Source organism: Thermobia domestica, chromosome 11, assembly GCF_964235325.1.
Source record: "Thermobia domestica chromosome 11, izTheDome1.hap1.1, whole genome shotgun sequence".
NCBI classification, from domain to species: Eukaryota; Metazoa; Arthropoda; class Insecta; order Zygentoma; family Lepismatidae; genus Thermobia; species Thermobia domestica.
The window spans coordinates 67161933-67176045 of NC_137464.1; the positions used below are offsets into that span (position 1 = coordinate 67161933).

At 34.9% G+C, this 14113-nt stretch overlaps 1 protein-coding gene across 2 annotated transcripts in view; it reads right to left on the reverse strand.

Moving 5' to 3' along the window:
• The window catches only part of GlcT (ceramide glucosyltransferase), a 163598-nt gene extending 154368 nt beyond the window's left edge, over positions 1-9230 (reverse strand). The window contains exon 1 of one of the 2 annotated variants that reach the window (XR_014127328.1): positions 9098-9230. The gene's annotated coding sequence lies outside the window, so the exon portion shown is untranslated. The remainder of the gene's footprint in view (positions 1-9097) is intronic. The other variant, XM_081730532.1, reaches the window with a different exon arrangement.
• Between the last annotated feature and the right edge of the window lie 4883 nt (positions 9231-14113).

Here is a 14113-nt window from a genome sequence, read left to right on the forward strand (position 1 = left end):
AAACGCATTAACTTAAATATGTATCCTCAAAAGATGTCAATAAATTCTTGAGGAAAATGCACACATTCAAAAGTTGGAGTAATTTTTGCTTGTTCAGAAGAGAAACTAACTACTAATGTACTAATTGAACTCTTATTATAAATCATGAAAATAAATATTACTAATTCATTGAACGTTAATTTTGACTTTGTTTCTTATATTTATTTCGAGCTAGATCTGACCAAATATATATATATATATATATATATATATATATATATATATATATATATATATATATATATATATATATATATATATATATATATATATATATATATATATATATATATATATACAGAAGTTTTTTTTTAAAAAAATATCATGGTCGGGCGTTCGACCAATCAGAGATAAGGATTTGTTTACATTTTCTAGTTTTGGCCAATCGCACAAAGAAGCACTTGTTGAATCTTTCAGACGTGTTTACCATGTAACCATTCTTTCATTTCTGTATAATTGATCATTATATTTTCGTTTACATGTTCTTATGTTAGGTGCTGTGTGAAAGGTTTGTATGTATGTATGGTGATGGTTTCTTATTCTGGAAGAAGATTTTTAGTCTGCTTTTAGTGTGCTGAAAATCTGGGTCACCTGAAAACGTCATGTTATTTCCCCCTAGAACAATTTGCTGACTACACCAATGTGATAAAACTTTGTCTTTGTGTAGCAGTTGATACTGTGTGCCTATCCTCTAACTGAATATCAGAAAATATCCTCTCCCAGCTTGGAAAAAAAAATGAATAGTACCGCAAATGACTCAGAACCACAAATGCCAATACTCGAAGTACCGCAAATGTCGCTACCGCAAATGTTGCTCTTTCTGTAGTTACAACCCTTCCAGTGTATGTATGTGTATCGTCTATCAGCTGTAGCCCTATATTTTGTTTAGAAAGATGACTGCTATAGTATAGGAACCATTAGACTTCATTGTTCCTGTGTGTGTGTGTTTTTTAAGCAAGTGAGAATGAATTTGCCAATAAATTAATTTACAGTAACGCCCAGAGAATTACATACGTTTTATCCACACAAGGAAGGCTGAAACATGATGATGATGACTATACCGTACTCATGAGTGCCAAAGTAAAGAAAGTATGGAGCATTTATCCATGGTGCTATTCAGCCGGTTCACAGCAGTTCGCTAGAATCGGTTGTTAAAATATTTCGAGTTCCCAGAACCGTTTGTTATAGCTAGATATAACAGTAATTTTACCCACTTATACCCAGGAACAGTAAATTTTAGTTTAACTCTCTTTGTTTTTACAAATTCTTACAGCTAGAGGTTTAAACATATGATTTATCAGAAAAAAAAAGTATAAGCGCTTATTTCTTAATCTCAAAAGCTCAGATATCAAGAATGAGAACTGGGATCATATGAGTGTAGTGGTGAGGGTTATTTATATTTGAAACGCATATATACGGTACCATTATCAACAATTCTCGACCCATTACTGGATTAAGGTCTTTCCAATACTTTTGACAACCATCTATCTTAGATAATTTTCCAAGATATTCGCAGTGCTACCTAATTTCGTCACACCACCTTGTATTAGGATGCTGTGTAGGTCCCTACTTGTCACTTTTCTAATGGTATCCAGTAAAAAAAAAATGTTTACTTTGTATCGTTTGTTTCCTAAGATAGATCTATATCTATCTTCCTCTCTCTCTCTCTCTCTGTGCAGTTTTTGTTTCGCACAAAAATAATTGTCCGTGAGTGAGAAAAAACACGGAATGTGAAGTTTTCACAACGGATATGGAAAGTGATGTCTTCACAACGTTGTAATTTGACCCTCCTTTCCCACTCCCAATCGAAAACTTAATTACGAGATTTCCAAATTTGCTTCCAATTGTCACATTTTGTGCAGTTTTACCTGTGAGTACTGCTTCATGTGAGAGGCTTCAGCAGTCTTAACAGAATTAAGACTCCCAAAGGAATTCACGGAATACTGACACACTGGATGATTTGCTGACAATTTCTATCAATGGCCCTTCACTTACGGACGTTGATTCGAAAACTGTAATCGATAACTGGTAGGCCTACTTCAGTGCAGAGAGAAAGCGTTACCCAAACGTGAAGTCTTAAGGTAAGATATTTTTAACATGTATATGAATTCTCCAATTCAAAATTGATTATCCTGAATCTAATTGTCTGGGTTTTGAAATTTTATGCCCTAATCTAAGTTCTTTCTTTATCAAACAAAAGAACATGGGGAGGGAGAAGACACTTATAATTTGTACGTGAGAGATATTGGCGACTATCATTTTTGGATTTGCGAGTGCGTCTGACTGAAAATTTTTGCGCCCTGTAATGTATATAAAAATCGTTTGTTTAAAAAGAAAATAGAATAACACCACTTAACACCACTGCCTTTATCTCCACACACACAGCCCTTATGCGTTCACGGTCTTTCCCGAAAGAGGAGTAATATTTACTTATTTGCATTACTATAAGATTTATATATATATATATATATATATATATATATATATATATATATATATATATATATATATATATATGCAAATAACTTAACTAAACAAACTAGAAACAAAGAAACATAGTTCAAACATTCATTGTGAGAATTCTTGTAAATGATCGCCGTGAGTTAACGATAGAGATTATCTTCGATCCTGATCGATCGAAGGCAATGTCGACATACGTAGATGTCTTCTTATCAACCTTTAAACTATACTACACCCTGCAGATCCATCAACAGCTCAGAAGATTTAAAATTAACGTATGTCAGAAATATAACGAAAAAGAAGCTAACCCTAGAATTTCAAACGTTTTAAACCTTCATAATTTTTCAATCTAGCTTGATACATTTATTTATCAATGGTTGTTTGAAAGATAAGGCTGATGTTTACTTTCGCAATCACAAATCAAAGAAAAGATTTGGAAACAGGAGGTAGAGCGATTTCTTGTGTATACATTGATTGTGTGCACTAAGAATTGATAACAAAGAAAGAACAATATTAGTTTTATCTTTCCTAGGCAGGTTGTGTGACGTTAAAAGACAGTATTTCACAGAAAACTAGAGCGTTTTTCTCTATCAACGCATATGGTGACGCATAACCTCGCAAGTACAAGCACTGAACGAAGTGTTATAAGTGTATTTTTCTCCTATTTTTATATAGCTACTAAACAGACAAACACTCAAGTGAATAATGTTTAAATAAATGAAATATTAGTACTATGTAGATCAAAATCAAGATAATAATTATCGTTTTCATAGAAGGATTTAAAACATCAATAAAATAACATGTTTGGAATGCCATACGTGTGTATCTAAAATGCGTAGGTAAAACATAATTCATGAATAAAATCTAATAATTAACATAGACGGTTTACAGCCTATTTTGATTGAGACGTTACGAGTAAGCCTATTTTGATTGATTTTCTAAATAGCGCTGTTTCCTTTGCCTTCAAGATTAATTAAATTCTGCCACCCAGATTATCAGTGGTATTATAAGCAGAGCCTATTTACGCATGGCCCAACATGGTCCGGGTAGGCAAGTTTCGGGGGGCGGTAAATTTTCTCGAACTAGTTTTTCTTCACACTCTTTGTGAAATTTCAGAAATTTATTATGCATATGCATATGAATGTGACACGTAATTTTGTAAATAGATAAGTAACAAGAACCTGTTTCGCGACAAAGAGCATAGCAATTTAGTTACGAATCAATATCCATTATTTCTCTTTTCCCATCATCAACAGTGTATTCTTTGATTATAATTTCAAAATCTCTCCATTACTGATTAACTTCCTGAATTACCTGTAATTTGTTCATTGGCAATTTGGACCTTTGACCATTGTTTAACATATCCACCCCAAAACATCCCAAACTATTCTACCAGTGAACAAAAATATGCCATATCAGTGCATATCAGTGCATATAAGTTGATATGCAGTGAATATCAGTGCATTCTAAATAGTTAGTAGGAATCGCCCTAGGAGTGTTGTCAAAATGTACCTGAACTTCAGATGTGCCTAGTGAATACACTGAGAAAAAAAATTGTAGGTGGCGGTACTTAAAAAGATAAGTTACATGCGTAATTTCTGTAGTTTTTGGACTTAACGTATAGCAGACGTATAACTGAAAACGCATGTTTTATAATACTTTCTGTATAAGTGTTTCATCTATACGTACTTTCCGTATGAAACAATGTAGGTAGTCAGGATCTCACATACAAATGGACGTATATAACATATTGCTGACGAAGGTAACATAAGTATATGCATGTGATATACCGAAAACTGTTAGATGTCAGACATCCTGCAACGGCATGATGTAACATCTAAGGGCAGTGCCTATGTAGCATGTAGATAACGTATGCTCCGTACTGATTTCTATAGTAAGCAAGAGGATACTGTATATTTGTACAATATACCACTGTCCGGAGAACGGATTTTTCTCTGTGTATACGGACGCATAAAAGACTTTTAAATAGTGTTAGGATGGTTTACACACTTAGAAGTCCTTTCTGTCCGTATATTCATTGGACACATCGGAAGTACAGATACAGTCTTGTTCCAAAGTCGTGGCCACCATCTCTCTTTGAAAAGCCCTACACAATTACCTAAACCTGGAATTAAATCAAACCAACCTGTATTTTCTTCGACCAGTTAAGATCTTCAACAGAAATTCCTAGGTACGATTGCTAGAAAATGACCATCTAAAGCAAGGTGAGTGAACAATATATATATATCTCGCCTGTCAAGGGCGCCGATTTCTCTGTAAATTTGGGGGGGGGGGGCATTCAGATGGAGAAGGCATAAATATGAGGATTTTAAGACAAATTGCATTGAAATTATGCCAAATATTGATATTCATAAATACAATGGGGGGCACATGAGCTTTGGGGGGCCCTCGCCCCCCTCAGGATCGGGCCCTTGTCGTCTGTTTATTTCAAGAACGACTCTTCATGAGAAGAGTTTAAACTTTCGAAACGCAATGAAAACAATTGGGCGCAAGAACGACACAAAGTGCTCTCTAGCACCCAGTTTTGGAATCACATCTATGAAACTTTTATCAGAGATAGACACAAAGATTAGCTTTCATTTTCTTGCCCATAAAGTCAATAAGGGCGATTTTTGAGTTATGCCGTTCTTGAAATAAACAGGCGATATATATAGACGTGGATCCAGATATACACTGGATAAAGGGCAAACTATGGTTTAGTCCTTCCCTTGATTTTATCCTGGATCCGCGGCTGTATATATATATATATATATATATATATATATATATATATATATATATATATATATATATATATATATATATATAACGGGACAGGCTAAATGGCAATAGATGCCGAAAGCCCAGACATCTAAATCCTAAATCCTAAAAGCTCCTTTCTCAACAATGTCCAAACACTGATTCCACAGCATGGTCTCCTAAAGGGCATGATTGTATCGTAGATAAATGTGATGGAAACGAGTAGATTGAATGACTGAGTTTCAAATGCCTTTCCAGCATTGAGGATATGCGACTGCTTACCGGGCTTGTATCATCTAAGACAAGCATTCGACCGGAAATCGAACATGGGACCATGCGCATAGAAAGTATCCGCATTAGCCATTCATTCATGAAGATAAAATAGTGTCAGTATCTCTTCCAATATAAGCTCAATAATAATAATAATAATAATAATAATAATAATAATAATAATAATAATAATAATAATAATAATAATAATAATAATAATAATAATAAACAATGTTACTTTCTTTTTAATATAATTACGATTCTACAAATACTGTTTTCAGAGTTTTCTGTCTGAAGGCAGGTTCTAGCCCATTTATCCTAAAGTAGTTTGGTAGAGCCTCTAAACAATAGAGAACAGGAATAGAATGACCAGTTTCTTTCCCCTATGGTTTGTAAAGTGCTAGACAAACTGGAAATAAGCGGATAAATTGAGAATTAGGAGTAGAGGTACCATGTATACAAAAACTTGGTAGTTATGGGTTCATTACAAAGGTTGTCACTTGTAAACGTCAAATAATATTCCTCCGATATAAGTAAAGCATTCTGCGTTCATGTAGTGTCGATGAAACAATATATTTACATCTATTATGTTATACCTACATGTTTCAAGTTGAGTAACTCAAGAAGGAATAAACGCCACGGACCAGTGCACTAAACTTTCTCGCTCGCGTTTATTAAATTATATCAAGTCATGCTGCAGTTATTACTGAAACATTTATTTATGAAATACGACGAAAATTATCATGGGTATTCTCAGAAAACTTCAAAGAAAACTCACTCCTAGTCTACCCCTTTTTTTATTATTTGGAAGTAGCATATGCAACATAGAGATTTTAATGGAATGAAACACTTTATAGCGTTCTTAATGAAATAGGACATAGTTTATTTATTTATTTAGCTTTTTGAATCAGACTTTTCTCAATAATTTAAATAGAACATCACCCTAGTATCAGAGGCAACTCGCAAACCGTTTGCTGCAAGCTTGAATTGCAAGTCGGCCAAGCTTGTATCCAGCTTGACTGGAAAACGTGCAAGCATGCCACAAGCTGGATTCCAGTAACGAAGTTACATAGGGGTAACTAAGTTTGACTCAAGCGTTTTACAATAGCCAATGAACGGCCACTGATGCTATGACGCTCTGCGAAGGGTCTAAAGCATCGTTTGCAAGTACAACAAAAGGCAGATTGTATGAAAGCATGTGTTTTAAGTGCAAGCGTAAATAGCCAAAAGCCAAGCACGCGCCAACTGACTGAAAGCTTTCTTGCTACTAGGGTAGGCTTATACTACTCGTATGAGAACACTGTTCTTCCTATGAGCAGTATGAAATGCTGATGTTACATCAGGGGCGTACCCATGGGGGATTCACCGGGTCTGTATCCCCCCCAAAAAATCCTAACTCAACATATATTTGTATTAGGGATGGGCACGAGCGAGTTCGAGCAAGTTTTCATTTTAAAACTCTACTCGACTCGAAACACACATCTTTGAACTCGACTCGAGATATTTCTTCCAACTCGACTTGAAACTCGACTCGAATTTGACTCGAGTCGAGCCAAAACGAGCCAAATCGAGCCAAATGCTGTGTGTAGTTCCAAGTACTTTCTTCAAGCATCCTACAGAGACAATACAATTATTATCAATGATACTACTGATACTATTTACTACTACTACTACTACTTCTTCATCATCATCATCATCATTACCATATTATTATTATTATTATTATTATTATTATTATTATTATTATAAAACACCGTGTATAAATATGAAAGACAGGTGGTTTGTATCTGAATGCAAAAAACTAGTTGTCCTCGGTAGTCGTGAAGTCTAGAATATTCAAGGACATCGTTCACGAATTTCATGGTTTAAGTTACGGAGGAGCAAGTATTCGGGCACGAGCCAAAAATTGTTAAAAGTTATAGGGCGCCGGCCGAACATGTTCAAAACTGTTTTAGTTTTGATAAAAAAAAATATAATCTCGTAAGTAAGACTAAAAATATTCCACATAACTTCTTAACATTTCTCACGGCTTTCACTTTCCAGTCTACCCAGACAATGATTTCAAAACAAGTTAAAACGAGCTGAACAAGCGAGCCGTTTATCAAACTCGACTCGGCTTGAAACTTGACCTCAAAACAATGGCTCGACTCGGAACTCGACTCGAGAAAGTTACTTTTGACTCGACTCGTGCCCATCTCTAATTTGTACACTTTCTTAATAAAATTATACTTATTTAACAGGAAAATGTTTGATGTAGCATGAAAATTTGATCTTACACTTCATCTGCACTCTTTCTCTTATAAAAACAATCGTGTTCTATATTTTTTTTTTCTGAAAATATAGGTGGAAAATTTTACAATTATTTATCGTGTTTTCGGGTGCAGAATAATACCCGCTTATAGATGTAGTGGCTTATAGTATTGGACCCCCGAACAAAAATTTCTGGGTGCGCGCTTGTCTTATACACATAAATGACGTATATACACCTCTTTATTGTCATTAAGCTATTCACATTTAAATAACCTACTAAAAAGAGAAAAAAAGCAGACAAAACAACTTTGTTGTGGCCCTTGACATTATATTGTATTCTTTCGAATGGTGTTACCGGCGAGATGAAAGTTGAAAATTGTCGTTTCGGTATAGACAAGAAATTTCACGATTTCCGTGAGGAACACGAGTTCACCCAAGTTTTAGATGTCAAACACTGTTTTAGTGTAACATGATTGATGATAATAAATAAATAAATCAACTATAAATGGGTAAAGTGATTGTGTGAACACAATGAAGAGTATTTATCAACGTTTCGAGACACGCAAGTCATTAGAAAATATAGCTACTCCAATAACAAATATGGTCAAAATGTTGTTATATCATACCCTTTGTGGATCTCTCGTGACAAGGAAGGATTCTCATAACTTCTAGATCAGGGTCGGATTTTGGGGGATGCAAAGGTGCACGTGAACTCCCCCTTCCCCTTTCGTTGTAAATATACACTACCTAAAGTGAGAAGCTAGCAGTGAAAATAGTAACACTTTTCGAAAATTTTTGCTGACATGTTTACCTTTGTCAAAACAAAGGGAAGTTTTGCAAAATCGATAGTTTAAGTCAATTTTCTATAAGTTGAAAGAAAAATATTCACCGAGAACAGACACTTAGCATTTCCAGAGCATTTCCTCATTCATCTCACAGATGCCTAAAGGCATTTTTAAAAATATCCAATTCAATTCAAATGTACTGGTAGTTATTGGTGCACCCCCTCAGAAAATCCTAGATCCGACCCTGTTGTAGATAAAATTAAGTGAAAAAATTAGGGCACAAATTTAGTTGATAAATTTACAAAACCAGAATAGATAAGGAAACTTTAATTCTGGTCTAGTCTCTTCTTCTAGGCAACATTACTTTCGGAGTAAATAAAAAAAAAAAAGTCAAGAAACATGAGAATCCTACGGACAGTTCCATAATTACCTTCATAAGATAAGATATATCATGTCATTATTATTTTGTTTTTAACAAACTCACAATTATTAATAATAAATTAATAAAGACTTCTTAAGGTGAGTTCACTTACCTAAAAAAATATATACTATTTAGACGCTTACTTAAATCCGAACGCTAGACTTACTTAGAATAAGATATCCAACGGAAGAAACTAGAGAACATTTTGTTATCGAAATGCCAAACCAGAATAGACTACAACCGACCAGTGAAACATAAAAGGAACTTCTTTTAGTAACAAAGTCCAGTTGTTATATTCAACCAAAAAAAAGAAAACAAATAAAAAATAAAAGAAGTAAAAAAAAATGAAAAAGAAATATACGATTGACCTTGTCCTTCTTGATAACCTCAACTTCAAAAGAATTTTTGAAATACACACTCAAAAAGAAAAAAAGGAGTTTCTGTAAGATTAGACCTGCATAACTTTAAAACCGTATGTATTAACAATTTGAACCTTTTGTGGTCGTTTTGTGTACAATTGAGAGGTGTAGCCTTTTGCGTGCCAAAACACAACAAACAATTCCAGAAACAGAAAGGCCTCTCTTTGCCAGTTTGATTGTGAAAGCGGACATCCTGGTTTTAACAACAATTACAATTGCTTTTTATTCTCTCAGTGAAAGGTATTATAGCTCTTACGTGCGAAACGCGTGCCTTACACCACGTTTAATGTAATATATTAATTAATATTCTATTGAATAAATACCTCTTGGCCTTTCTTTTGCTAATGCATAAAAAAGTGAAAATTCTGTGAAGAAATTTAGAGAGAAATCTGTTATGTAATTCAAGCATTGTAATAATAATAATAATAATAATAATAATAATAATAATAATAATAATAATAATAATAATAATAATAATAATAATAATAATAATAATAAATGTCCAGTGTAATCGAACTTGTATGAGCATGATTCTGGGTTCGATTCTCTTTGAGGAGAAATTACGGCATTGACCAAAAATCGTGAGATGGTTAACTTAACCTGATTTAAGTTGTAGCGAACTCCGGCCTAGAAACCATAGGCGGTGCCACAGTGGGTGCAGCTGCACCAGGCAGGTATCTAGGACGATCTTGGGGGCCGGGCCCCCCTGAAATTTTGCCGGCCCCCCTTAAATGTTTACGTTAGGCTTGCAAATGAACTATAATATGGTGATGAACTATAATATGGTTGAATCGGCCTTTCCCTAACTTCAGCCGGGCCCTCCCTACATTTTTGGGCTGGCTACGGGCCTGAGCTGCGCCCATATTAACTTTGATTTTCAGATTTCCTACAATAACCCTTTCTTTTTGTATATTTATTGTTTCCTATGTTTGGATATATTTGACTGACTTCTGAAGTCTCTCATAAGTTACTTGCTATCATTACAGTGTTTTTCTAGTTTTTTTTTTATTTTTTATTTTTAAGTACTAAAATTTAGGGATTATTTTTGAGATCTTAAAAGGATCAATATTGCAGAGCGTTCTAACGACAATGTTAGGGTGTGTTCTCTCTTCCCAGCCGCCTAAATCCAAAAATAATGGCGCTGCAAAACCAAAGCAATGCTTACACAATCATCTAGTAGTTGAAAGTGAGCCATCTGATTGGCTATAGCCGTTCGTCGGCTGAAGATGAACTATTACTAATCAGTGTTGCCAGATCTACTGATTTTGCAGGATATCTTCTGTTTTTTCTACGTTCTACTGATCTACTGCAAAAGAAAATGAAAAGTGAACAATCTCCTGCTTTTTCCTTACTTCGAGGAGTTGAAGAAATATATTACTCATTAATATTGAATTTTCAATGTTTCCTCACATAAAAAGATGAAATTTTTCTGTCATAGCACAAAGCTCTGTAGAGCATATAGTTATAGAGCTTTACTGTATATAATATGAATCCAAAGAATACAACTGTACGTCATCTTCTATAAGATTCGTCTATATTCTGACTTTCTGTAAGATTTACAAGTAAGTGTTGTTTAGATTGGGACTTGGGTTGGAAGAGTGGCTTAGATCATTTCTCAACGATCGTCAGCAAGAAATCGTCTCACGCCACGATCACGTGTGACTGTACCATATAGCTACGTTATCGCTACGTGCATGAAAACACATTTTCCCACTCCACTTTGCTTTTTCACTACGTTTTACTTCACACACGTGTGTATCAAATAATATTAATATAAATCGGGACTTTCCCTTTTATTTGCTCAACGTAGTTAATCGGAAATGAATTCTGGACTGCTTGTTTTGACTACTGCCCCCTTAATAATGGCAAATTTTATTGCCCTCCCCCCGGATTTACATTCAAACGCCACCACTGTGTCTACTGCTTTCTCCTGTTTTTTATCTTCGAATCTCCTGCTTTTCCAACTGATTGATCTGGCAACACTGTTACTAATTTCAGGGACATTCGTAGGGGAGGTCCTGGGAGCTTGGACCTCCAAAATCCCGACTTTTCTGTAAATTTAGCTTTATTTTTAAGAGTAAATTTACAAATGTTAATATAATTTATCCTCATATTGAATTTGAAACCCTCAAAATAAATTATTGTGTACGTCCTCGACTATTTTTTTATTATTAGTACGAGGGCGGAGTGAAAAGTTCTCGGCCTGACCCAGAGATGGCGCTCCAATCAGCAAAATTTTATTGTTCTTGCCTAGAGCGCTTTTCAGTTGTTCGTATAACAATTGTCAACTTGTTCTCTCAAGTAGTTTGTGTGCACGTATTGTTGCAGTTAGACATCTTGCGTGTTAGTTGTGAAAATATATAAACTTCAATATCATTCGGTAATCAATTTTTTCATTTTGGATGCATTAATCCCTACGGAAATTCATCCGAAGTTGACAAAAGTTTACGAGGACTCTGCTCCTTCCATGTTAACCGTTAAAAAGTGGGCAACTGAATTTAAACGTGGTTACACATCCCTCGAAGATGACCCACGTAAAGGAAGACCGAAAACCGCAACCGCACCGAAAACAATCGAAAAAGTGTATGATATCGTGTTGGGCGACAGACGAGTGAAGGTGAGTGAGATAGCTGAGAGTGTGGGGCTATCCGAGGAACGGATCTTTCACAAAGAACTAGGGATGCGAAAGCTCTGCGCGAGATGGTGCTGCATTTGCTGACTGCCGACGAAAAGCAAATGCAAAAACTATTTTCGCAGCAATCTTTGGGCCGATTCAAAAAGGATTCGACCGATTTTGTGCGGCGATTTGTGACAATGGATGAGACATGGGTTCACCACTACACGCCAGAAATGAAACAGCAGTCCAAGCAGTAGGTGGAAGCCGGTGGTGCAGCGCCGAAGAAAGCGAAGACGATCGTATCGGCCGGAAAGGTCATGGTCAGTGTGTGAGATGCGAAAGGGATCCTGTCAATTGATTACCTTGCAAAAGGGAGAACAATTACAAGCGAATGTTAATCCAACCTTCTTGATCAGCTGGATGCCAAAATTCCCGAGAAGAAACCTGGTTTGAAGAACAAGAAAATCATCTTTCACCAGGACAACGCACCTGTGCACAAGGTTGCGTTGACGATGGGAAAATTGCGGGATTCGGGGTACGATTTGCTCGGCCATCCCCATATTCTCCTGATTTGGCACCATCGGACTTCTATCTGTTCCCAAACTTGAAGAAATTTCTTTCTGGGAAGCGCTTCACGTCGAATGAAGAAGTTGAAAGAGTCGTGGATGACAATTTCTCACTTCCGGAAGGAATACTAATGTTGGAGAAACGCTGGACCAAGTATATTGAAGTTAAGGGAGATTATGTCGAAAAATAAAATCATTTTTGAACTGAAATTCGCAGTCTTTCATTGTCAGGCCGAGAACTTTTCACCCCGCCCTTGTAGTACATATAACCAGTTTATTTATAAGCAAAAGTCGATACTTACTCCAACTGAGATTGTTTTTTAATTGTTAACTATAAGAAAGATAACGTAAATATATGTATCATACTTACACGTAATATGTGCGTCACAAGTAAGAAGAGGCAAATAATAAATAAATAAATAAATAACAATTTATTGCAGTAAATTAAGAATTGCCATTTATTATTGACAACGAATACTTTCTAGCTCCTTAATAATTCGTTTAGTTCAGTTTCTTTGAAACCTATTCATCAAGATTAACCCTCGCACTACCAACAGGGAGGGAGGGGGTACTTTGTGCTCACCACAATATATTTTTTGTAATGACTCTTCTAATTGTTTCTTTAAAATTGCAAAAAGAAAAAAAAATGTTATTGCTCAACATGTTTAGCTAAAGCATATTGGTGGGTCTCATAAATTTGCTATTTTAGGTTTGTGAGCACAAAGTACCCCCTCCCCGTTGGTGGTGGATGTAACTGACATTTAGCAGTGTCACTCCTAGATGGCAGTATAATAAATATCTGTTAGTCTTATTCCGTGTACTTGTTCACTTCAGTTACTGTAGATTTTTGTAAGAATTTCTAATTTGTTTCTTTTACGAGATATACGTACAAAATGACACCCTCCTTGGTAGTCCGTGTTACAATAAAATTCCTTGGTAGTGAGAGGGTTAATCCTAAATCATATCTTTTTGTTGAAGTCAATGTAGTCTGTCGATTGATATATGTTTCTTCTTTGAACAATATTATAATTTTTCAAAAATAAGTGAAAGAGTTAATTATAATTTTGGTTTATATCTCATTAATAGAGTCTGGATTTCCATACACATACCAACCCCGAGATATCCATGCAAATATTCACGAAATTTATATATATATATATATATATATATATATATATATATATATATATATATATATATATAACTAAAATATGCATTAAAATTTTTAATATACGCACTGAAATATACACTAAGAAAATAAAATGCTAATTTCTTTTAGAAATATTTTATTTTAATAACCCCTGTTGCAACAAACTATGAACGTTTTCCTTAGATTTTCTTCTAAAACCCTCTGCGTTTATCAGTGAAAAACGTTTTGTAGATCAAAAAAGTTCCTTTCTATATCAGCAGAAGTCGCTGGTACTCTTGAAAAACATCAAATGTCTCCCTTTGTTAGGTCCTCTTCCAATTCCATGTTTTTACTATGAAATATTGCAATGTCGCACATTGTTTTGTACCCAGGATTT